Source organism: Passer montanus, unplaced genomic scaffold (genome assembly GCF_014805655.1).
Source record: "Passer montanus isolate IOZ18808 unplaced genomic scaffold, ASM1480565v1 scaffold10, whole genome shotgun sequence".
Classification (NCBI taxonomy): Eukaryota; Metazoa; Chordata; class Aves; order Passeriformes; family Passeridae; genus Passer; species Passer montanus.
The window spans coordinates 6,553,029-6,570,142 of record NW_024356505.1 but is presented as its reverse complement, the minus strand read 5'-3'; the positions used below and the strand labels follow the sequence as shown (position 1 = coordinate 6,570,142).

The 17,114-nt window shown below is 36.7% G+C and overlaps 1 protein-coding gene across 2 annotated transcripts in view; it reads left to right on the top strand.

Annotated features, from left to right (window-relative positions):
- The window catches only part of LOC120501038 (ubiquitin-conjugating enzyme E2 E2), a 202,079-nt gene that overhangs the window by 105,137 nt on the left and 79,828 nt on the right, over positions 1-17,114 (top strand). The window lies entirely within an intron of this gene.

Genomic DNA, 17,114 nt, shown 5'->3' with positions numbered 1-17,114 from the left:
AGGGTGCTTAAGAAGGAGATTCTTGGTGTCAGATTATAAGTGAATACAGATATCATTTAATCTTTTGTTGAAAATTTAATACAATTCATAGAACCTCTCTCCAAATCCTTGTCACAGCACTCTGTTGATAAAGACAGAAAGTAGAAATTCTCAAATAATAAATACAAAACATGTAAAATATTTTATTAGCCTTTTAGCACATTATGTTAATCTCCTGATAGCTAATATTATGAGCAGGTCCTTGTCTGGCGAGAGTAATAGCAGAGATCTTAGGAATGGAAATAATGTCTTTTTAACTTCCCAAAGAGGATTCAAAGAGCAACTTGATTGTTATGAAAACTACTGCTCTTAGTGAGCATATTAAATCACTAGAGCATTAATCTGATTATTTGTAAGATGTTGTCCCTTAAGAATGTATTTCACAATATAGAAAGTTCAATTAAATATATAAAATAAAGCCATGAAAAATGAACAACATTTTTGCAAATTAAATATTCTACCATATCTGATAGTAATATTTAGTATTGATAGATACATCGTGTTCCATACTGAATCACTAAAGTGTAAGAATAGCATTTAAATTGTAAAATTCAGTGCTTTCTTTATCAGCTTTATTATAACATTTATTAAGAAATTGTTCTCAGTTATTTTTCAGACATTTGAAATAATATGTTTTATCTTGTTGGGGTAAAAAAGGAAGAAATACTGCAGAAGGAAGTCTTTGTTAACATGAAGTCTCCAAAGCCCGAGTTCTGTAAAGCTACAAATATTTAAATACTTTTAAAAGCTTCAGATCATTAATTGATCTGGTATCAGCTTCCTTTCTGTACAATTATGTGTCACCTTTTCTATTTCTTCTTTCCTGAACAAAACCTAATTTTAATGCACCTTCTCCTGTCTGCTTCTTGGGGTCCACAAGTACAAGCTGGTGGTTAATGGACTAGAAACTTTGTCATTCCTTTAATAACAGAAATATTTTCAAAGTCAGCAGTGGAAGAGGAGAAAATGGAAGTGCAAGTCCTAGGGGTTAATTGCTGCTTTGTTCCCCTTCTACAAATTTTCTCCAAGACCAGGCTTAGCTTTGTCTAATATTTTCATAGTGAGAGTACAACTTTTTTTCAAGACATCTGTGTTTCAATAGATAGAGATGCCTAAAACTTAAGTTGGATATAAATGTAATCCTGGCGTAACAATACTGATTTCGCTTGACTTAATCAGAGACTTAGCTGGGCTTTGTGGTTTCACAGAAGGCTGTTTGTTAACCACACTGTGTGGGCTCCAGCACTGCAGCTTGTCAGCAGCTCCCTTCATCTGTTCCTGGAGCAGAGGGGCTTAAAGCAGCTCTTGAAGGACAACGTGCTAAAAAATTAGCATTCAGCAGTTTTGCAAAGACACAGCGTGAGCGTAGCAAGGTCAGGTGCATAAGCAAAGTGGGACTTCCAGTTGCCATTTCATGAATTAAAACATCAGATTTACTCATGGTTGGTTTTGTTTATGTGACTAAATTAAAAACATCAACAGCTTCACATGTGATTAGTATTAAATACTGTTCAGTACATGTTTCATCCTGATAGATGCCCCCAAATTCAAAGTATAGCCTAAAACCATCTTTCAGTCCCCTGAAATTCATGTGGCTTTAAGGGATTCTCTGATAGTTCCAAGGCTCAACCCTAATTTCTTGTTTCTATTATTTGATCCAAGCCCTTATGAGTATTTTACAGTGTCTTTCTGGTGTTTTGTGGTTGTTTTTTAAGCTTTACTGAAATTCTTAACCATATTTTTTACTGCATGTGTTTTAAGTAATGCATCAGTTGTGAGACGTATCTGTCATACAAAATGTGTGTCCAACTCATGGAGATTTGAGTCCTAATTTAGCAAAAATTGCCCATGTAACATTTTAGAGGTCAGAGATACTTCTGATTTTGACTTTAACCCAAAATCAATCAAATTACTACTCTCCAGCAGGGAATGAAATTAGAATTAATTAATCATGTTGGGTCCTGCTTCATTGGCGTTTTCTTTAGTCTCCTACTGTGCCCTCTGAAAGAAAGTGCTAGGATCCTGTGGTAGGCAAATATGGAATATAAATCAACATAGTAGGAGCTAGTAATGGGCTTATACTCAGAATGATCAGGTTTACAAGCCAGAACATTAGGTACCTTCATTTGAGGCTGTCTTGCCTCAAGTACTTTGTCCACCTGGAGTTTGTGATTTATCTGCATTGGCTGGTGCTGCACAACTCACTGTTGCACATGTTCTCCCCCTGTGATCGTACTTGTCCAGGGATTTCTTCAGCAGCCAAGCATGGATAAGGACACAGCAGAAACTGGGGCTGGAGGGGTTGAGGGATGCTCCCTCTGAAGGTGCAACCAAGGCTTGATTTTTCCAAATCTGTAGAGGAAGAGGTATCTGGTTCAGATAGGAACTTTCTTGTTGACATACTCTGGGTGATCACATGAAGGGTGCACAAGAGAGTGCAGAGTGTGTGTAGTTGCTGTAAAGAGCTTTGAACTGTTGTAGGATTTGGTTTAGATTTGGGAATATTTTGCTTGAAGTAGCTTTCTATTTAATACTTATTATATGCTTCACTTCTCCATTTTATCTGCATTTCGTTAATGGGAGTAGTTTCTTTACAGGCACATGCCAGGCTAAAAGAAGGATGTGAGAGACTTTGTCCATGTGCATTAGAAGTGACAGATCCTGACTAAGTGTCAGAATGGTTTGGCTGTGTTGGACCAAAGTGTCTTCTCAGAAAGCACCTATTCTCCTCTCAGTGTTTGCAATAGGCTGGGTGCCATAAAGCACTGCTAATGTCCTATATATCAATATAGCAAAGATTTTTACACGTGTAAAACAGAAGTGCACATACTTAATGTGGTCATTTTTTAAGAACTGAAAAAATACCTACAATATAATGAAAAGTTGGAGGATGGGAGAGGGGACTGAAAATTGCAAAAAGTACTTTAAAATCTGAAGTATTGCAATTTGTCTCTGCCTTTATCAGGAATTGCTGCTGTTTTCTTCAGGACTCCCCACAGTATAGCCCCCACAATTTATTTTGTGAAGTGTCAGCTGATTTAAGGCAACCATTAAGATACATTTTTAGATCGTTATATAATGAAAAATCAAATTCTTGCCACATTTCCCAAGACTCAAGGGTTGTGTAGCTGCCTGTTGAAGGAGCAGGTAGGTACTCAGTGGGAAAGGCCAGAAGAGGTTTTGGACTCCCCAAAGACAGACAAGGATTATGTGAGGGTGTGCATCTTCTTGGCAGCTGGACAGTATTAAATAAAGAAAAAGCAAAGCCAACAATAAAGGTGGAATTATATTTGTAGAACCTAGAGCGGTTTGGCTTGGAAGGGACCTTAAAGATTGTTTTCCCCTGCCATGAGCAGAGATGCCTTCCACTAGACAGGTGGAAAGCCCCATCCAGCCTGCCCTGGAACACTTCTGAAGATGAAGTGTCCACAGTTTCTCCGGGCAGCCTATTCCAGTTTCTCACCACATTCACAGTAAAGAATTTCCTCCTAATATGTAATCTAAATCTGCTTTCTTCCAGTTTAAAGCCATCACCCCTTGTCTTACCACGCCCCGCCCTTGGGAAAAGTACATCTCCAGCTCCTTGTAGCCCCTTTAGGTTCTGGAAAGGGCTCTAAGTGCTCTCCAGAGCCTTCATCCTGCCCACAGTCAGCGAAAAATAACAGAAGTGTAACAGTTTATAGTAAAAGATCAGTTACCAAGATGTGTTTGCACAGGCAGGATACAGTGATGCAAACTTTTTCATATAACTAAAGTAATTTATTACAGAACTTTTACCAAAGCTGTAGATAAAAATGCTCATATAATCCAAGGATATCCACCCACCTTTCTCTCTCCCTAGTAGTATTTATGCATGTAGAAAGAACAAAGTAAAGAGAGGATCATTCCCAGAGAGATACCAAATTTTAAGAGAAATTCATGGAGATGAGGCATGCAATTCATGTTTTGCTGCAGCATCTACCAGGAGGCTTACAGGCTCTGATGTATATTAGCTGAAGAAATTGTTTCGCTTTCTAAGGACTTGTATAACATTCATTTCAAAGGAGTTGTAATTATAGCAATGTCTTCCGAGAGAATATCTTCTCCTCAAAGACAAGCCCTTATTCAGGTGGTAAATGTAATAAAAAATAGGTAAATGTAATAAAATCACAGCATTACTGCTCAGGTCATACTCTTATACATGTGTTAAGCAATTCTTTTCTGTTATAATTTTTCATATTTCATCTTGAAAGATTTTTCCTGTAATTTTTACCTATATAAATGAGTCTCTGAGGATAAGGAAGGTTGAGTTTTCATGCCATTCACAGGCTGAGAAACTTGAGTTACAAATTTTCAGTTTCATCTTGTGACGGTTTATTCTTATTTGTGAGGCTTTCCATTTCTTGGATTGAGGCTGTGCAAAAGAGACTGCAGAAGTCACTTGAAGGTTAGAATAAAAGACCTGAATAAATCAAACCAAGAGGTCTTAGTAATATCTAGTAATTAGAAAGCCCTCTTATCACAGTTATCCCTTAAAAAAACCTGTGTAAGAAAACATCTCTGAAAGAGATGAGAACTGAATGAGAACTTCACTTTCTAAAAAACAGAAATAAAAACCCAAGAAAAACAGAGACACCCCAAGTCCAGAACAGTGCACATAAAGCCAAAATATTTCTTTCAGTAGGTGTACCCTCCTCTACATTTTGTTGTATATCAGATGAAATCATCCCTTTGATCCCCACTTTGAAACTTTCCTTGCTGGCAGCCTGAGTAAGCCTGAGAAGTGCAGAGCCAACTCAAATGGCATTTGCTATGCCATTTGAACACTGCAGTTTTTTAAAAGAACATAATTTTCTTCTCATTGAAGTGTTTCTCTAGATTTGTTAATTGTGGCAAATTAGTGTAGACTTTGGAAGAGTTCCATCAACTCTGAAACAGCCAGTAAGGAAAGAGTCCAAGAAGGCTCAAAATTCCAGCAGCAGTACCTAATTTAGCCCATTATCTAGGATTTTGTTGTTTTCAGTTTTCCGTATTACTTACACTGTCTTTAACTGCTGAAGTGTGTTTGAGGCTCTGAAGCTCACTTTCAGGAGTTCCTTACCCCAAAGACTTCACACTGGCTGCCCTGACAGGGGAGCTTAAGCAAACTGAAATGAGTTGAAAGGTGGGGAAGAATGGCACACATCCTGAGACCACAAGAGTAGGCAAGAAGAGTTATGGGACAGATTTTTTTTTTTCTTAAGCTGGTTGGTTACGTGAGCCTAGAGAAGTCAAAGGGCCTTGTACTGCTTTGGTTGCCCTCTCGTAATGGTAAGGCATCTCTCAGAAAGCATGGGATCCTTGGATAAAAAATTTTGACAGCATGGCTTTATGAAGAATGTCAGAGACGCAGTTCTTTGTTGTTCTTGCTGTTCCAGCTGTGCTCTTAGTAATTAGTCTATCACTTGGATTTTATTGTATGCCAACTCTCTTCTATTTTTAATTCTTATTATATTTTTAAAGATTTTTAGATATACTTTCTTTTCCCCATCCCATTTTATCCTTCATCCTCAGCACAGGATATTATATTCCATACAGCTCTTGTCTATTTTGCATGAAGGGAAATTAGATATTATTTTGTTTTAGGCAGTGACTATTTTGACACCTCTGTCTTGCAGTTATTTCTCAAATGACAGAGTAACACTTTCTGTATCCGCACACAACATGTTATAAAAGAAAACATGAAAGACTATGGTTATTTCATTACCATTAGATTTTTTCATTATAGGTGTTATTTTCTCCCCAACTGTTAAATTGACCCACTGAAAAATTGATAAAAAGATGGTGTGAAATTGCCCTACTGTACATTCAGTTTGAGTTCGCTCTGTGCCATTTATGAACACTGAAAGCTACTTTAGTATGCAAAAATAATACAGTTCTTGAATGATTTTGAGGCAAAGAATACCTATGAATTTTACCTCAAATGCTTAAATAAAAAATTACACACAACCTCAGAAAAGTTCATTTGAATTTTCAAATTGAGTGTGGTTAAATATAGAAGAATTGAATGCCTTGAGAGTTCCAAACTTTTTTAACAATCTCCTCTTTTATATATGGAGGTTTGTGCTTTTTTTCCCCTTTAAATCTGGAACACTTTGTTTTAATCAAGAGATCAATTACTGTGCTGAAAATGCAGCTTGACATATTAGCCAGCTTGAAGAGAATGGAAACTTAAACTGTCTTCTCTCCCACCATCAGCCAGATGTTCAGACCTTCACCTTTTGATCCCCTGGGCCAGGGTTCAGGAATTCTGAGCTCTCTGCCAAAGCTACAATGCAGTGTGCTCACTCGGTAATTTATATGTACTGTCAGTAGGGCTATGGCTGTCTTTAGACCCTTCTGTTGATAACCTCACTTTTTTTTTTTAAGATTTTTAATAGGAATTAATGTCTTCAGGATTCTGCCTCTTATGTACATGGACAGATACTTCTCCAAAAGTCTCATTTATGTAACATTATATCAAAGCATGATAGTACTAAAATACTAGAAAGAAAATTGCCTCAAGTTTTATCTTTACTGTGTAATACTTTTCCATCCCTTTGCATATTTCAATGCTCACTCACTGCAAGGGGTTCTTGCTCCACAAATTCACAGACAAGAGAGCAAAGCATTCCTTGGGCTGTGCCCTTCTTTTCTCCATCACCAAAGTGGGAGAGAGCAGTTCATGTACAGTTCTGTGGAAGTGCCTGAGATTTGGATCCCTCTGCCAGCCCCAGGCTGGGGTGCCTTGAGGAGGATGCATAGATTAACTCTATAGATGTACAGCATATGTTAGAGGACTTGCTTATTTATATGAAGGCATATGCCGAGTGCCTTGCTGAAGGAATATCTACCATGAGAGAAAGGATCCAGGATCCCAGTGTCAGTGTGCTCTGTGCCCACTCTGCTCCTTCTGAGACACAGTTATATCGAAGAACAGAATTACTTTTATAAAACTGACAAAATTAGAATGGTGGAGGATTTAATTAAAGTAGATAACTCCGTAAAGTGCTGCTTCATCTCTTCAGAGCAAAATGTAACATGTGAGTTATTTGACTCTGTGGTTCCAGGGTAGCCTGTGTAGATTTTATGTTGACTCTGACTAGCAGTTTTCTTAGTATGTTTCTAGTTTTATGGGCAAGAAACTATAACTTGTTAACTATAATCTGTTGCAACATAAATGTAAAACAGGAGACTGAAAGAGTCATACTGGAGAAATATGATGCAATTCAACCACACTACAGCAGTTAATGCCACTGCAGCTTTTGGTGTATCCTTAACTTCCCTGTTATCTCTGTCCACTGACATCTTTCATCCCATTGACATTGCACTTAGAAATCTAAGTTTGGGGTTTAATGTATACGAGTTGTGTGTTCAGAATAAAGAATTCTGAAAGGCTGCTCCTTTTGCAGCCCTGCTGGCTCTGCCCAGAGTAGTTTTCTGGAATACCTGGTCTCAGGTGTGCACATAATGCCAAGCTGGAGAGCAGTTTGCTTAGCAGTTGCATAAAATTGAGAGCTTGGGAGTAATTAAAAGGTGAGGAGGAAAGGATGGTCTTAGAAGTTACATTAACCTCTAACCATGGTTCTTGCAAAAGAATTTGTACATGGTAAAGAGGTACCATTTGTCGTGTGTCAGTGTTGCTGCACTTTTCTTTGATACCTGTCAAAATTCTTTATTTTTACAGTTTTTGTCTGTATTTTCTTTAGGAGACCAGATGTCTTTGAAAGTGTAAGAAACACTGTTAAGTGTGTCATGAAGGGACTGAAGGGAGAACCTAAAGCAGTTATGTTTCATCAAAATGCTTTCACATGTTATTTCTATAAGCCTTTGAATCTGTGCTGTTCAAGTACTGAAATTGAATTCTAGAAATAAAACTCTCATGGGTTCGATATTTTCGTGAACATTAATATATAATAGGAGAAATAGGATTAAATTTGTTTCTCTAAATAGAAAAATGCAGTGTTGAAGAGGCTGGTGAAGCCACTGAAACCAAATATATTTTATGGTATGGGAGATAAAATTTAAATATTCCTGAAAGAAAATGCTTATCAGTTGTAAAACAACATCATTTATATATATAGATTTTAATCATATTGCTAAAACGTTTTGCCTCCTAAGCTTAAATTATTTTAACTTTCTTTGCTAGAATTTCAAACTATAATAAAGTTCATTATTTTTAGAGTAAATATCTGCATAGCATATTAAAACCAAAACATTCAGTATTCTCTTAGTTTGTAAAACCTCCTTGGCTGATATTTGCATTGAGAATCATATTCTTTATTACTACACAGCGGAACAATTTTAATTGCTCCCTTGAACATTACAATACTTTCAACCATGAAAAACAGCATAATAGCCATGAGAGTAAGCCTGTGTTATTTCAGTCACCTTTCCCATTTGACAGTGGAAATCATATGTTTAAAGAGAGAAGATGCAGTCATGTAAAAATAATTTTTAAAAGCTACTGCTGACATGGTAGGGAATGGAAATAAATGAATTCCGATGAGGAATATGATCTACTTTGTCCTGCAGAAAGAGAAAAGAGAAAAATCCTAAGTGAAACTGAATGAGGAAATCTTCCAAAAAACTTTCAAAAGCTATCCTTTAAATATCATAGAGTACATTAGTTGCACCAAATACCAGAATATATTCAATACAAAAGGCTGAGTGTTACTAAGAAAATAATCTAAATGACAATTAAACAATGCTTTGTGCTCTGGTTAAGAATGTTACAGGACAAAAGTACCCAACAAAATTGAGAAAGGCTGGATTCAAACTGCCTTGTACTGAACAGGAAAGAATCTGGTGAGCTTCAGTGAGCCTTAGATCAGCCTGCTAGTAAAACCACTTGAAAATATGGACAAACTATTTAGGCAAAAGTCAGTCCATTTTTTTCCTTTCGTAAAGCACTCAAATGGAAGAATCTATTCAGTGTTATGCTAGTAAGAAAAAAACAACCCACAGAAATTTCAGAAAGCTGTTGTGGGATTTTTTTTCTTTTCAAAAGTGAATTTTTTTCCAAGTCCTGAATGAGTATGGAAGTTCATTTTCCTTTCAGTAAAAAAGTCTGATATAAATTTTTGTTAATCTGATGCCTTCAGTTCCAGATAAGGTACTTCTAGGAGAACATCAGCATTTCTGATACACAAATCAGCCTTCATACCTTTAGGGGAAGGTAAATGCTCCTCTTACTCTGAATGTATATATTTATATATAAGGGCTGTTCAAGCAGCTTAGTATGGAGTTTTTTATGCCCTTCTGAGATGAAATGGAACTATTGTTGGGGAATAGCTTCAAGTTCCCCTTACTCCTCTGACTGGCCCATGATGTCACAGACTGGTGGCTGCCCCAGTGCCATGCACTGGCACTTTGCATCCAAAGTCTGTTGTTCAGTGCTCTCCCGCCTGCTAATCTGTGTGGAAGAGCAGCAGTAAAATTGATGCATAAGATGATGAGTTTACAAGACTCATTAACGTGACTGAAATTCTAATTATCTTGTTCTCAGTACAGGCATATGGAACACTAATCTTTAGATGCAAATCAGAAGAATATTTTTCTAAAAGGACCTTTCTGTAGTGTGATATCCTCAACAACTTTATCTGAAATGACAAACCGACAGGCTTTTCAGACAGTGTGCCTAAATAGAGCTCTTAATCATATTGCATTTCCTTCCTCACCTGCTGTGTGACATTGCTCACAGATTTTCTGTGTAATTACTGACCTTTGACTAGCAGTGGAAAAAATATCTCACTGCTGTATCTGGCCATTCTTCCCCTCTCTCATTTTGAGTATTTGTTTACCAGTTCTTAGGGCAATATTAATGTCATTTACCATTGTCACAACTGAGCGATTTAGATCACTTAAGAATCACTGTTAAAGGTAATAGTAAAGTGGTTTTAATATGGTGTTGTAGAAGTGCATCTTAGCAAGGTTTGATGGCAAAGCTCATTTTCCTACATGGATTAAGCATACAAAGGAAAAGCAAGTTAGAATTGAGCTAGAATTATTTGCATGGACACTGGAGGCAAGAAAGGTAAGGGAGATCCTCTCAACAAATCACAGGGTTCAGAATATGCCCCCTGACTTTCTAAACTCCCATTATAGTTAGGGTGCACCTACTTCCAGTCTTAGTCTCAGATTTGGGTAACAATTTATATCTAATGGAATTTTAAATACGTGTTCCACTGGTATTAATTCAGCATGCTATTAGTCACTTAACAAGGATCTCTTGGAATAAAATGTCTCACTTCCTTTGGTAAGGAAGGATCTCTTAATCTCAGAAGAAAGGAATCTCATACCTTGAGAGGTGTCCCAGCTCAAGAGGAGAGCAGAGACCTGGCATGCGGTCCATGTGCAGTGTAGTGGAGAACTCCATTTAGACTTATCTAGAGATCTGTGGTACTTCAATGTGCTTTTTATTTGTTTCTTGACAAATGAATCCTGGAAAAGCCACTCCCTCTTCATGTGTTGATCATAGAGTGGGTGCTCCAAGCTCGGGTGGATGCTTGCTGTCTCATCTTTTTCTCTGAGGGTGTCCTGGAGGAGTTCTTGGCCTGGCTGTGGCTCAGACATTTTGGTTAAGGGAGTCACAACCACTCTGAAATAATTCTCTGGCTCAGTGACCAGTTTGAAGTTAGATACTTTTTGCTGATCTAGCAAGTGTAAATGCTGCATACAGTAGTTTCACTGCATTAATAATAGGTCTTAAAATCCCCTGAGTTTGTTTCAAGTTACCTAAAAATATCAGGCCGTAAGTTTTGTATCTCTTCCTGTTGTATCAAACTTGACAGTTGTTTGTGGAATGCATTCTCAGACAGAACACAGAATCCAGGTCGTTACTTTTAGAAGATTTAGTTACCAGTTTTAGAGCCAAACTCCATTTTCTTTTTGTGAGCCAGTTCTATTGATCCATTTCTCTCCAGAGGAAAATGGGGTCAATACCTTAAATTATAAGTATGAAATGAAAGGATACAGGAGAATCATATGCTGTTGCTCTCTGGTTTTCACTTTTTTTAGATTCATACCTTCTGTTTATCACAGCCCCTCATTTCTGCCATTTACCTTTACCACAGAATTGATCTCACACTTGGTCTTCCAGAAAGAGATCTTTTAATGACTGGAAGACATCAGAAATATCTGCCACTTCCCCTGGGAACTTATTCCAGTGAATTGTCAGTCTCACTACTAAAAATTCATGGTTTATTTTTTATTTTGATTCATCTGGCTTTAGCTTTCATATACATATTGCATTTTGATTTGCTAAATAAGTTACCTTTGGATTCCAGTATTCAGCAGTTTCTCTTTCACAACTTTCCAGGTCTTGACTCTATGTTTCTTTTCCCTATAGCTCTGCAAATTTTCTCTTCAGATTTTTCTGCAGTATCTCTTGTAAATGCACTGCAGTATGCTGGGAATTCTTTGTGATTCCCTTTGTGTTTTTCATGAGCTTTGGGTTCCTCTCTTGCTGTCTCTACACCTTATGGACAAGCCCTCTTGACTGCAAATTCCTCTAAACATTTTACTTTTCACCAGTCTTCAAGGCTTTCTGTGTTTTTATCAGGAATCACTTTTCATCTTGGTAATGAAAGTTATTGAATGGTGTTTATTCTAGAACTGATTTGTGGAAGAGGGTATTGGAACCACTTATTTAAATCATGAATATATATTCCTCAATCATGGCCATTACGTGAATGCAAAAACTTTGGTGGAAATTTTGGGATGTTGTTAAATTAACAACTGAACCAGGAGTTTGCCCAGATGTAGGACCCATAAATTTAGCCATTTCATTCAAATGTTCTGTTTCAGTGCATTTTCACATCATTTCCATCCCAAGCTTGTCTACTGATGATCTATAAACTGTTTAATGCCTTTTGGGGAAATAAATCTGTTTTTCTCATAAAGGTTTAGTAAATCTTTATTTATTCTGGTTTTACATGCTGTTGTGCTAAAAGTTCTAGACAGAATTTGCAGAAATTCTTTAAGTGAAACTGTATCCAATAGTGATTTGAATATATACATTTTAGAATGGTTTCTGCAGGTATTAACTGGTTAAACCAATAACAAGGCAGAGTACTTCAATGGGCTGTTAAAGTTTGAAACAAGTTTCTACTACATACGGCATTTTCCTTATCATTTATATGATGCAGTCATTCAGCCATCTGAATCCTATGTAATAAATCACAGAAGGAGAAATAAACTGATGATGTGAAAATAATACTAATGGCACATGGATGTGGCTGTTGCAAGCAGATGATATGAAAGATTCTAAAATTATCTTAATTGATAAGTATACCGAGTATTATTCTTGTTTTACAGACTGCAGATAGTTGTGTTGTGTATATTGCAATTTCTCTGATGGAAAAAGCAGTTTATAATGAAACATTAATGCTTGTGACATTTTGCCATGCTGGGGGGAAGAGGGTGTCATTTGAAAGCAGCCTGCATTAACACAAATACCAGGTTTATGTTTTTTTAAATATTGACTGTGACATTCTTACAATAAATTAAGATTCAGTGCCAGGATTATGAGCTTCTTCCTTCTTATGGTTTCTGCTATATGATACCCATTTATCAAACTTAAGTGGCCAAATCAATAGAGTGTTTCCGTAGCAGATAGTAATTGCTTTAGACTTATTACCTATACTAACAGACTTTGAGTTCTTACCATCATTCTTCACTGAGTATCCCAAGTTGCTTTTTACTGCAAAGGCTGGTATACCGCTATTTTTCCCTTAATACATGTTAAGTGTGTAAGATTGCTCTGGAAGAACTGATAAATGGGTGGGTTATTTAAACTGACTCTGCACAATGTACAGATGTTCACAGTAGCCACATTCTCCAGTTGTTTATGCTCAGTCAGTACTGGGAGGTCCCTTGCAGTTCATTTTTACATTTTTGTTCGTTAGAAGAAACAAGATAATACTTTCATTGTGCTTACCTTTTACAAGCACTCTGCATTTTCAGATTAACTGAAAGGTTTATTGGTGCTGGTATTAGAAAAATTAAGCTTTTATGGCCAGTGAAATGTGTTTTTCTCTCCTGAGTTAATGACTTGTACACCTGGCACTTTTATGACATTTAATGGATTTTATTTTTAAGCAGCTTTAATTAAGCTTGTGATATCACATGACACAAGCAAGCAATGGGGTTTTTTCCTTATCTCACAAATCAAGATATTAAAATGGATTAATTAATAGATAACTATGGCCTTGAGATCTTATTAGAAGACTAAATATTTCATAGTTTAAGAACTGTATAACAGGATGCTATAAACTGTAGATATTATATCATCTTTAAATACACTGAGCTCACCTGCTGCTTTTACAGGCATTTGGCTAATATTTTTTTTACAGCTATATACAGAAATTGCCCTTTTCATCTTCAGATGTATGCCTCATATACTTGGTTTAGATTGCAGCTACTGCAGAAAAGAGAAAGATCCATGCTGCAGGGTAGGCAGATCATCTAAAAATCCAGAAAGCTGGATGGCTGCTTTATTGATGTTTTTCTTATGCTTGTCATTACCTTATTGCTGTCACTTTGCAGAGCAAGAAATCCCGGGGTGACCTTGTCCAAACTGCACTGTACAGCAACAGGAGAAAAATACTGGGGGGTGGTCTGTTTTGCTTTTTTTAAAGTTGTATTCTACTCAACAGAAGTAGTATTATTCATTCGCAGTTTTCTATTCAGATTTATTTAAGATTATATGCCCCAAGGGATAGAGGGAAACAGAAGTGAAGGAAAGAAAATCACATATGGATATGTAATATTCATATAGACAGGTGGAACTTAATGCTTTGAGCCCAAACTGTTGGGAGAAAATGTGTATATTTCTTAGCCCTAAGAGAATCAGTAAAGTCTTAGAAGTCCAATCAAGTAATAAACAAAGGATTCAAATAATACAGCAATGACAATAAATATTATGGAGGAATGTTTTCATTTTCATAGCTCTTGAAACTTTAATGCCTATTTCATTTGAGCTTTGACTTTTTTCATAAGGACCAGAAAGACCAGCCATTAACTTCAAAATGAACCATAAACCCTGGAAGATGAAGCAATTCATCTTACTTGTGTTCACAGCATCTGCCATGGTGGATTTCCAAGTCAATCTGTAGATGTTATCACACAGTAAAAGGCTGGGTGAAAATAATGCAGATTTGTAAACTTGGTGAGCCCTTCTCTATCACAGCATTATTTCAGACATTTAAGGGCACTTATTCTGGATATCTAGTCCTGCATATTTAGAAAGCAAATAAACAGCTGTACTGGTAGGACAGTGCTTTGCATTGAAAGACGATTGAAAAAAGGCAAAAGAAGAGTATTAGTTTAATCATGTTTCCCTTCTTCTCTGTGCATCTACTTTTTTAAGCTTGTAAAACTAGTGTTAAACTTCCCTGGTCTCTAAAAAACAGATCTGCAAGTTAATGCTTGTGTAAAAAATAATTGTTGCATTTATCTGTCATTTTATGTGTTGTCATTTCTCCTTACATCGGATGTTCTTATGTCATTTATAAAAATTTAGTTATTATAACTTATAAAAGTTATTTATAGATCTCAAGCTTTAAAAGCTTACCCATGCAGCCAGAACATTTGCCAGGTTTACACTACCACTCTGTTTCAATGGCCAAAAGAAAAAGCAACTGAAAATAGCCTAGTAAAAGAAAGTTTGGAAAGGCAGGAAAGGGGCGAGGCAAGGGTATTGTTTGTAAATGTATAAAAACCAGTGTTCTAAAATTCAGAATGGCCAACTTTGACTTTTTTAGGAAATAGTGTAGTCAGTTTATAAACAATTCTTATATTTACTACCCCCTTCCTGTGGAGATCCTCATTTCATTTGAAGTGTTTCTGTGGGATGTAGCAGAGAAGATAACACTTTAAAGCACTCTCTCATCTTCAAGTTGTGTAGCTCAAAGACATATTGAGGGATGGTTGCCACCTACTTGTTAAAATGTGAGGTGATAGTAGTTGTGCTCATGGTCTCTCACGCCTGTGCCGATGCTGCAGTGCCAATGAATAAAGTGTGGTAAAAAGATTGTAGTCTTGCTGCAAAACTCGGTTGTGAACTCATTCCAAGAGTAAAACTCATGAGAAAAACTATTGTTTTGACTCGGTAATTTTTCCAACCACAGTGGTGTCATAACAGCTACCTTGTGTTGCTTCTTAACAGTTGTTTCATTAAAAGCAGGCTGAGAAATACTTTCATAGTTTCATGGACTCATAAAAATACAGTTTGAGGTAGCTGCTTGTGCTGAATCAAATTCCACCATGTGGTCAAGGGAAACCACAAAAAGTCCAGTTCTTCAAATTTTGAGAAATAGGTCCATGTCTGTGATTTTGAATTTCAGTTATATATTGGGAAAAGGAAATCACAGTTATATCAGAAGTGATAGTTTCAATTAAAGTAGCAGTGTAATGTTTCATCTGTTTGCCAGGACCTGTCACCTCTTTACCAAAAGGAAGAAATTACCATAATGGGAGCCTTAGAGGCACAGGAGTAACTAATGTTTATGAGAAATACAATATGGTCAGGAAAAACTAGCTCCTTTGATATGAATATCATTGCATTTCCTCTATGGATGATGTGTGTAGTGGGTAAGATCCTTCAAAGACTGTCAGAGCAATCCTGTCAGAGCAAACTTTGTCATGTGTTACCTTCATCACTTTAATGGACATGTGTAAAGCAGTGCTTAAATGCATTTGATACAGTTTCTGTAATCTTTCGTCCTTGAAATTCCATTTGCCTATAAGTGCATTGGATTCCTTGGATTCATTTACACTGAGATTTATTCAGATTAGTATGATTCACTACCTGTTTGTTTAGAAAAATACTGTGTTACCTTTCTGGACTGGGACCATGTTTTCATTAAATGCAATGACTGTATTACCTAAAGGAGCCTTGGCCTTTGATGTGGGATCTCTTGTCATTGTTCTATGAAAAGTAATAGGCAGCTGTCATGGATTTGGTGAGATCAGTGTGTTTAGTTCTAGTTACTGGACAGATGAGGTACTAAACCTGTGATAAGTTGGTGTTAGCAAAGGGATATATGTCATACAAGTATTTGGAGTTAGAATTGTGAAGATGTCAGTCAACCCTACTTAGCTGGATGCTTGAGAAAAAATAATTCTCAGCAGCACAGATTTTGGAATCTGAGGGGATCTAGGACTCCCAAGGACTACAAAGACACTCAACTCTGTAGCTTTGTGTGCTTGCCTACAGTGAGAAGGAAAAATACATAAGCAGATAGCAATTATGATTTCCGTAACAGCTCTGTTCATTAAGAAGTATTAAAGAAAAAAAAAAAGGCAATAAATAAATTATCAAGGAGGCTAGGAAACTAGACTAGGCATTAAGTCTCGGCATCTTAAAGACAGCTATTTACTTCCATGTCTATGCATGCGCAAGTTTTATTTTGTGGAGTTGTTTTTCTTGTTCCTTGTTGTGGCTACACAGTTTCTTAAGCCATACAATTAACTCTGCTGTTCAGGTACTGTAATCCCCTCTGTGAAGCTGTCATGTTTTAAAAATCTGTAGTCCTGCTTTTTTTTCCCCTTGCAAATTTTTTACATTGACAGTATTTTTGCAGCAAAGGTTTGTAGTGTTCAGTGAGGTTGGGCTTGTGTCATTTTTTACATCGTTTTCACTTCTGCATGTGTCACTTTTGAAAACAGAATATGTTTAACAGAATGTTACTGAAATTACTTTGGCCACCAATGCTTGAATATCTTAGAAAAAATCGACACCAAAGAGGTCGTCTATTGCTTCAGTAGCCTGAAAACTTTGCTCTGCAAGCTCTTCTTCAATTGCAGCTACTACTAAAAGCCTCAGGAAGCTGCTGGCTTCATCAGTAAGATGTGAAGTATCTAAATTTCACAAAACAGAGTTTTATGTTTCTGGCACACCGGTATTTTGAAGCAATTTCATTTAGTAAGGCTTCTTTTTGCAGGAAAATCAGTGGTACAACTGTTTAATTTTACAAGGATCACCCTGAGAAGTTTCTGCGTATCAGCAGAGTAAAGATGATGTGTTTACAGGAACAACCAGGAAATATATAGAGAACTGCTGAAATAAATAATTT